The sequence below is a fragment of the Pseudomyrmex gracilis genome, unplaced genomic scaffold (assembly GCF_002006095.1).
Source record: "Pseudomyrmex gracilis isolate BER0280 unplaced genomic scaffold, ASM200609v1 scaffold_125, whole genome shotgun sequence".
Classification (NCBI taxonomy): Eukaryota; Metazoa; Arthropoda; class Insecta; order Hymenoptera; family Formicidae; genus Pseudomyrmex; species Pseudomyrmex gracilis.
In genome coordinates this window covers 74,294-82,708 of record NW_018020709.1, presented here as the reverse complement: position 1 = coordinate 82,708, position 8,415 = coordinate 74,294, and the positions used below count along the sequence as shown (strand labels likewise).

At 45.0% G+C, this 8,415-nt stretch overlaps 1 protein-coding gene across 2 annotated transcripts in view; it reads right to left on the bottom strand.

Annotated features, from left to right (window-relative positions):
• Positions 1–8,415, bottom strand: part of LOC109856585 (myocyte-specific enhancer factor 2) — a 67,453-nt gene that overhangs the window by 37,776 nt on the left and 21,262 nt on the right. Inside the window, exon 1 of one of the 2 annotated variants that reach the window (XM_020432026.1) lies at positions 1,468–1,586. The exons of the other annotated variant lie outside the window; for it this stretch is intronic. The gene's annotated coding sequence lies outside the window, so the exon portion shown is untranslated. Of the gene's footprint in view, positions 1–1,467; positions 1,587–8,415 lie in introns of those variants that run through there. 2 annotated transcript variants of the gene reach the window in all.

Genomic DNA, 8,415 nt, shown 5'->3' with positions numbered 1-8,415 from the left:
TTTTTTTTGGGAAGGAACTGCGTGTATCGAAGAAAACGTCGTGCGGGTGACATCACAAAACCGAGCGCTAAAACGTTCGCGCGGCCGCCGTGTCGTCGCGAGCAACGACACCCGCTGCGACGAACAAAGAGAAGAAGAAACCGATGATGATGATGATGATGACGATGATGACGATGACGATGACGATGACGACGACGATGATGAAGAAGAAGACGAAACAGCCTCAAAAATCGCCATTGATTCCTGAATCGACGGGATCCCCGTCGAACTCGACTTTCTCTCCCCGGCTCTCGAGTTGAGTCGGTGTCAAAAAAACGATCGACGACCACACACGGGCAACGATCCTCCTGCCGATCCTGCCGATCGGACGTAAGAAGAAAGCGTGCGCAGTGCTCGCGGCAAAGCGACTAAAAGCGCGAGCGGCCGTATACCGATTACGAGAAGAAGACGCGACGTGTGTGTCGTTACAGTTTTAGCGTGAAGACCACCGCGCCGGGTGGTGAGAAAGAGAAAGAGAGAACACAGAATAAAATCTCACGCGGGAGTGATACCGGGCGCAGGAGAACGGAGAGAGAAACTTAAACAGAAACAGAGTGAGAGAGAGAGAGAGAGAGAGAGAGAGAAAGAGAGAGAGAAATAGAAGATCCAGAGCGCGAGCGAGCGAACGACGACCGACCGAGTGTGATATTAACAAACCGCGGGAAAAGACACCAAAAATAATTTCCCGCGCGCGAAGAAATAAATCCGGGGATGCGCGCAGAGCGCGAGAAGAGAAGAGACCGCGGGAGAGACGTACGTACGTACAGCGAGAGAGCAAGCAAGAGAGGCAGGGTGGTGCCTAAAAGAAGGTTGAACGGGTGGGTTCTGGGTAGTAAGAGCTGAATTAGTAAACCGCCATCGGGATGCGCGAGAGCGGGTGTGTATTATAAGAAGCGCGGCGAGACGATCGCCGCGGGTAGTCGCAAAAGTGACGCGGGCTCGGTTTTCGATCGGGGTGTCGCGATCTTTCTTCTTCCGAGTCTGTTCAAAAACGTGAGAAGAAACAGAGATAAAGAGGGGGAGAGAGAAAGAAAGAGAGAGAGAGAGAGAGAGAGAGAGAAATGTCGTTTGGGAAGAGACCAAGATGAGACTACCGCGAATTCGCACACATGAGAAACATCTGAAAAGCCATGCAAACGCGCGTCTGCGGAAAATGATGACACACAAAACAAATGATGAGAGGGAAGAGGAAGAGGAAGACACACAACGAAACGGTATCTAAGGAAAAAAATGTAGTTGGTGATAGACAAGTAAAAAATGTTAAAAAATATGAGAGCGCGAATATCAAGAACAAAGACCGCGGCGCGGTACCGCGACGCGCCGACGGCGATGATGATGAAGAAGAAGAAGAAGAAGCAGCAGCAGCAAGCGGGCAGCTGTGCTCAAGCGGTAGAAGCAGAAGCAGCAGCAGCAGCGGGCAGGACTTACCTCTGCTGTTTTTAGAACTCCACTCCCAGAACTGCCGCGGGCCGAGCCGAGCCAAAACCAAAATACCACCGATATAGTAGCGCCCCTTTTCTCCCGTAGGGTGGAGGGACGCGGTGAGAAGAAGAGATGGAGAGAGAGAGTGTGTGTGTGCGTGTGTGCATGTATGTGCGTGTTGCATGAGACCGATCGGGTGTGTGTGTGTGTGTGTTTGAGCGCAAGAACGGGACCACCTCTTCTTCCAACGGCACCCAACCAACGGCGCGAACCTTCCGCGAGAACCGGCAAACCCGCGATGACGGCTAACCAACCTAACCCGCGAGCGACGACGAGCGGCAAGACGATCGCGATCACGAAGACGACGACGATGATGATGATCGTGATTATGGCGGCGACCACGAAGACGCATCGCGAGACGCAAACGACGACACGAAAAGAGGACGATGGCGTCTTGTCTTCGATGGCCGCGCGTCATAATGGCGGCCAATCCACGTCGCAGGGATGAAATCCCAATGTATAATCACACGGTGAGTTACTTTTCAATGTTGCAGATACGCGGAAAGTGCGACCTCATATTGTTATTGCAAAATATTTTCGAAGAATAAGAAGGAGAGACGCAAATAATTTGCAAGACTTGGATTTATAAAAAAAAAAACTCTCTTCTTTATTTAAGTATTTGGAATACAAAATCTGTCTAAAGTCTCTTCTGAATTACGAATGAAGTTAAATTATTTCTCCTTTTGGAGCGAGCTTATGTATTATAAAACACGCGTTCACCTTATTCTCCAAATCAAATTTAATTATTTAACGTACATTATTACTCATTCAACGAGAGAAACGTTCGTATTTTTATTGTCGCGAACTAAGCCAAAGTTCTATCTTTGCGTATCTGTGACATCGAAAATTTCAAGTCACCGTCATTACATCGATTTCATTCACACACACACACACACACACACGCGCGCGCGAGAGAGAAACGTGCAAAAAGATCAATAAAAATTAAAGAATTTGACGAAGAAAATGAATGAAATCAGCGGTAAAAGATAGGGTGAAAGATAGATAGATTCGTTTTTTGAAGAGGAAATTTTGTCAATCAAATCTATATGTATTATGTTTCTCCTCGTCAGTTCGGAGATCGATTCGATTCCATGATTTATTTTCTGATAATTCTCTCGAGAACCAAGTTTGGGAAACGAAGAAATAATCTCCGAGAGCGAACTCTCTGCGTTATATCCAATTTTCAACACGCGCTCTCGCAGTAGCGCACAAAGATTCTCCAAAAAGCCGAAAGATCGACTCTCTCTCTAAATTTCTTAGAGCAAATCTCTCATTCCAAGAATTGTGGAGAGAGATCAATAATATATGTCGCTTTATTTTATTAGGCGTTCCGGGGAAGTTCCTTCCAAGCGTAAACAAAAGAAAAAACTAATTAAAGTAATAAAAATAATAAACAAAGGAAAAGAGGAGAAAAAAAGAGAGAGAGAGAGAGAGATATCAATAATTCCCGATGATCAATTGCGACCTCGAATCCGATGGGTGTCCCCAGATTGTTTGATCAGGTGCTACGCGAATTTCAGGCTCTTCTTCAGCTTTTTTTGCTAGAACGCGCGCGCACGCCTTTCCTCCAATTTATTAGCGAATTGTATTTTTTTCTGCCTCGGTGCGTCGTGTCGTACGACAATTTTTTTTTCGAGCTAATTATTGGTCGTCAGAGAACGTAGAAAAAAAAAACAAAAACAAAATCTCCATAAAGTTTTCACATCCACGATGCTTAGCTATAATATGGCTAAGCAATACGATCGCGAAACCTAGTTGGCAGAAAAAAATGTGGCGCATTAATTCTTCGCCATGTTATATAACAATATTTCTTGTTCGGCAATCACGAATTTACATAGTTAAGTAAAAAGCCAATGCAAATCGCGAAACAGTTTCTCTCGCGCGGCGAAATGGAAATAAATTACTTTTGTTTCGCAGACACTTTGGAGAATTATTGTATACAGAAATAAATTGATACTAAAAAAAAAAAAAAAGAAAAAAACGACCGTGCTCGCGCACAATCGCAAATATTCGAAAAAAGTCGTCGGCGCGGCCATAATTTCAACCGGAAATTATCTAAAGAAAAAGAAACGTTCTTTTCAAGGAAACGTTTTATATGAATATTTTAATGGGACATTTAGCATGACGCGATAATGACGTCATGTGTGTGTCGCGTCATGGAGTGAAGTGGCAATGGTTTCTAAGTCGATTAGCAATACTAGGCGTATTTTCTAAAGAATATACTACACGTCACGCAGCCGACGATGACGGATGATCCGTCCAGGAAAGGACGGACAAAAATTAAATCGTAGCATTCTTTTTTTTTTTTTTTTAATCTTATTTTATATATATTCCCACGCGAGTTTTGTTTTACTCTCTGATCGAAATTTTCTACGTATTTATTTGATCATCGTTGCGCATTTTCATGCAAATTAAAAGAGACAAAGTAAATGACGCGTCAATGAGAATTACAACGAGGGTAATCGATTTTTCTCTCGTTATATATGTTAATTTAACCGATTTCCGTTGTGTCCGGATACACACAATCTGTTGTTCGATCTCATCCCTGTGTGAATCACATTATTAACATATCCTACGTAAATTAATCACGCATACATCATGCGTCAGCGAAAATGAAACTTGGAACGGTCATAACGATCGTTATCCCCTTATTTTGTTGATCCGTTTTGATGATATCGGACAGCCGAGGAGTGCAGCGCATCCTCACGCCATTTCGTAAATTTCATGAATACGAAATTACATCGGCGATCGCTACTAGGGCATGAACCACGCAAATTTAGTTTGCGCATCTCCGTGAGGAATAATTGAAACAATCACGAGAGAAAGAGAGAGAGAGAGAGAAGGAATTTGCAGGAATGCGCGTGGCGTGATCGCGTCCTCGTTCGACTCGAATGTTGAGAGAACTTAAAATGACGTTTAACGTTGTTAAGTGACGGCTTTACCGGCGTTAAGCGGCAGGCTAAGCTATCTTATTTAGCAGTGCTGCTGTATAAATCAGATCGCCGGTGTCAAGAGAGAGAGAGAAAGAGAGAGAGAGAGAGAGACAGACAGAAAGAGACATTTACTGATCCGTGACTGACGTGACATAATGCGATTCGCAATGCCGAATAACCCCTCGCGACCCTTCGCAGCATCCCTCTCGTAAACGCAAGAGAGGAAAACAGTGTGAGAGAGAGAGAGACATATTATACTCGTCCGATTATAAAGCCTGACGTAACGTCGAAGTTTCCATAATTACTGCGCCGCTACCATAGCCAGCCAGTCACGCCGCGAGATCAGTCGATGAATTACTTATGCCCCGCGCGTTATCTCACTTCGCTCTCTCCCGCTGCATTCGGCTACTAATCGGGTTAGCGGTGCCTGGAAGCGACTCCGAAATAGCGAGCGTTATTAATTTAAGTCACTCTTAATATGCTCCGTGTTCTCTCTCTCTCTCTCTCTCTCTTTCTTTCTCTCTCTTTTCTATCGGTAAAATCTTTCCGATGTAACATCTTCTCTCTTCGAGACTCTCTTTTCTCCCCCTTTCCACCCCTTCGACTCCCGCTGATTATCACCAACGTCACTGGTCCATAGAAATATTAATTCTCTCACGCGAGGACGCGCGACACTCGGAAAGTTCGCGCCGCGAGTTATCAGGAATCGATAAAACTTGTAATCTCTCTTTCTCTCTCTTTATATAGCACAGTTTACGGTTTTTTTATGGTATTGAGAAAAATATTCCCCAAACTCCGTGTTTTTTCCTATATTTCGAACCTCGCGCGAACATGTTGCACGCGTTGTTATATCCGACACGCGATATCTCGCGCCATTTTATATTGATCCTCGCGCGCGCAAAAAAAAACGGTGTATTTAATATTTCGACAGTGTGTACGCGTTTATATATATATGCCCATTACTTTTTTTTAGCACGAAGCTACTCGACACATAATTAAATGCAATTAATTTCAATTTCTAAAAAAAAGAGACTCGAAGATCACGTACACGCATTGCGCGGCGCGCTGTGTTCTAGTCTAAAAAGTCTCGTTGCCGGATTTTTTTTACTACAAAATACACACACGGGGATCGAACGTTTATCGCGCGCAAATTGGATGAAGACGACGAGATAGAACACAACAAACTAGACTACTACCAATGTGTGTACGACATTTTATCAAGTCGAACTGCGCGCGAATGCAAGTTACATATATAGCGAGTCATCGGTTTTTTCGTCTCGTTCTCTCTGCGCGAAGAAGCACCACCAAGGATTATTTATACTCGCACCGTATACGGATTATTTATGTCACCGGAGCATTGAAATTCGATCGATTACACGACGATGAGATTCGGTGCATTTCTAGAAAGCTTTCTCCGAGAAAATAATACTTCCCTGAAATGGAAATATGTTCGGGAAAAATTCTGGCTGGGGGGTTAACTTCGTCGTGTTAGACAATCGTCGGCCCGACTTCTTTCAAACCAATTTCTAAACCGAGTAAAATCGAATAGAAACCAAGAAAACTGATCGATTACCGACCGATTCGATTTTTCTGACCCGGACGGGGGGGTTCTTTATTGCAGAACACGATAAATCGAATCTGATAATTCCGAACTTTCCTTCACCTTGACGCATCAAGTAAGACAGTCGTCGTACTGTGTTCTCGCAACGTTCTCTAACGTTAATTAGAGCCGTCGTCGTCGTCGTCGTCGGCGGGTGCGCGGCGCGTATACGCGCGTCGCCGTTACCAAAAATAAACGCACGCACGAAATGCGTCACACGTCCACACGCTAATGGCAGCTTCATATAACGATTCTTCTTCTTTCCCTTTTTCCTTCCCTTCCTCTCCCCCTCACCGCCTCCCTTCGCTTGCCGAGGTCTAGGAATCCCGCGAGAGTCATTGTGGAATGTACGAAGCGGAAGGAGAGACGCATCATCCGGAATCGCGCCGAACGCGACGAGCTCTAACCGATCGCGTTTTACGAGCCGAGTTAAAGAGGAGAGGAAGGTTTACGAGGGAGAGAGAGAGAGAGAGGAGAGAGCCGGCCGCGCGGTCGGCGATCCTGCGGGACTTTTTGCCCTCTCTCTCTTCGGCGCGGCACCGCCGTCTCTCCCGAGACGGAAAGCAGAAAAGTACAAAACGACATTGCTCCGGATCGGCACGTGCCACTCGATAAATCTGTCGGCAGCTGACGGCGCGGCCGGCTGCTGCGAACACTCTCCCCCTCTTTCCCTCCCCCTCTCACCTCGCGTTTTCTCCCTTTCTCCCCCTCATCTTTCTCATTTTATCTCTCTCTCTTTCTCACACACCGTGCATCTTGCCCTCTTTCCGCGCGTTCGAAACGTACAATCCAGGAGGGCCCCGGCATCCCCAACCGAGAGAGAGCTCGCGCACACGTGCGGGCTTGTGACGCGCGGCCGTAAGGAAAGTCACGCCGTAACTTCTTCCTCCTAAAGCTAAATTATGTCGCCGTGTCGGTTTTGCGTCGACGACGAGGTCTCATCGCAAACTTCGGAAGCCGAATTTGAAATGCGAAAAAGATAATAAAATTATCATTACGAACAAAAATATATATATATATATATTATACACGATTGTAGGATGTAATTGTGCGCGTGTATATGCATATCGAGATATTCGGATCTCGATGTCGCGTGACAAATTGAAATTTTAATAAAAAAATCAAGAGCCACACGCGGGGCAATTTTCGTTCTCCGTTACACGGATTTTTTAATTCAACGCCCTCTTCCACACAAGCAACGGCGGCGTAGCTTGAGGAGAGTTTTCCGCTACGGAGTTTCCACACACACACACAGTTCAGCCTGCGAGCGTTACATCTCGCGCTTCGGCGAGTAGCCGCGGTTCGTATGTACACACATACGTATAGCTTTGTATACGATGCACCGCCCCGACGAGCTACACGTGTGTCTAATCGATGAACGCATTACCTACGTCATCGCGTGTGCAGTAAGTAAACCTCCGCCGATATACATATATATATTCAACCGCGCCGAGACTTCCTGAGAGCGCGCGCAATCGAGTTCTGAAAATCCAGGAAATTCGAATATCGAAAAATCGCGCGCGATATATGTCTTTCAGATATTTTGTTACACACACACGCGCGCGCGCGCACACACACGGACATTCGTGTCTCGTGTATTACGTAATCTACCAATTTGCGGCGAGGCGCGTTTCGCGTACGTGCTTCCTCGCGACGCGGTCGTTTCGCTTCCGGTTCTCGGCATTCCGCGCCCGCATAGCGCCAAGTCAAGTGCGCTTAAGAAGCGTTACGATATCGATTTCGCGCAATTTCTCGAGCCGAGAAGTATGTAGAACACTCACGATAAACTTGGTCATTTCTCCCGGCTCGAAGTTTAAATAGAATTAAAACTCGACACACACACATACACACACACACGGAGTTGCTTTTTATATACCCACCAGCTGTCTTATTTCCTTTATCGAGAAATGACAGATTTATTTTAACTTAAGGCCGAGTGATGTGCAACAACACGCGTCTTACGCGAGCATGTAAAAGTATGCGTGTGGGAAAGAATGTTTTACAATGTGATATATAAATAATTTGTATGACACATCGGTGCGCTTGGAAGTCTTGTGTGCTGATTTTTTTATACGGAAGTAGATAAACCTTATCTAACCTTCCAGACGACGATAAACGCGAGTTTCGTACTATTATGTATGTGTGATTTAAGTTTGTGTTTTGATAAACGCGATTACTTATGTATTTTTACATATGTGTGTATATATATATATTACACCGAAAAAATTGTATTCTTGTTTTGAGGATATCCCACTTACTTTAAGTATATTTTATACTAAAATAGGCGCCAAGAAGAGTTTCTTATTTTAAGAGCAAAATCCTCTAAATAGTAATATTGATAAGAATATATACTGATTAGAA